The 797-nt window shown below is 35.1% G+C and overlaps 1 protein-coding gene across 1 annotated transcript in view; it reads right to left on the reverse strand.

Annotated features, from left to right (window-relative positions):
- Positions 1–354: 354 nt before the first annotated feature.
- Positions 355–797, reverse strand: part of HOXD4 (homeobox D4) — a 1,868-nt gene continuing 1,425 nt past the window's right edge. The window contains exon 2 of the mRNA XM_010169195.1: positions 355–797. This exon is cut by the window's right edge and continues 518 nt beyond it. The gene's annotated coding sequence lies outside the window, so the exon portion shown is untranslated.

The following is a 797-nucleotide window of genomic DNA, read 5'->3' on the forward strand; positions in this document are numbered from 1 at the left end:
AAATAGCATTAATTTTTCCCTCGGGGGTTTTCTTTTTATTGTTTGTTGGGTTTTTTGGTGGCCCTTTTGCCTTTTTTTTTTTTCTTCTCTATTTTTAAATGAGGTATCGATGGTTTAAAGCACAGCGTTGAGCAGAGCAGACTTTGGAAACAGATTTAGCCCTGGATGGCACACGATAAGGAGCAGGGACGCTTCTCCTATTCACAAAGAAGGACATTTTTAAAAAGGGACGAGAAAGTTGTGTACGTTCAAGACAAGTAAACATTATGCATGTGTTCATGAGACTGGGAAGGAGAAATACTGTATTTCACCTCCCCTTCCCCGTTTTTGGTTTGACTATTTTGTTTTTATCTTCACTCTTCTACATAACAAATAAATAAATACGCTAACACTGTGAGTACATAAAATAACCCGTTTTCACTTAATTCCTATGCACACCTTCTGAGACGTTATGGAAATGAGCAAGTATTTTCATTACATCAAGAAAGGTAAAGCAGCACAAAAAGTTCACAATTACTAGTCTTTATGTTCAAATAAAAGACTATGCTATAAATTTCCTGTCCTCAACTTACCCAAATGCATCCTCCCGAAATTGCATGGGATAAAAAGACAATTAAAAGTAAAAATCCCAGAATAAAGCATCGAACCTTCACTTTCGAATTCAAAACTGAAACACAGGACAGTTTAATTTTCAATTATTTATTACTTTTTATGGACAGAAGGTCTCTTTTAATATTTTCCCAATTCCCACTGCCTGCATGATGTTTCTTTTTTGTTGTTGTTTTCCTTTCCCTTTT

The sequence above is a fragment of the Antrostomus carolinensis genome, unplaced genomic scaffold, assembly GCF_000700745.2.
Source record: "Antrostomus carolinensis isolate BGI_N321 unplaced genomic scaffold, ASM70074v2 scaffold45075, whole genome shotgun sequence".
NCBI classification, from domain to species: Eukaryota; Metazoa; Chordata; class Aves; order Caprimulgiformes; family Caprimulgidae; genus Antrostomus; species Antrostomus carolinensis.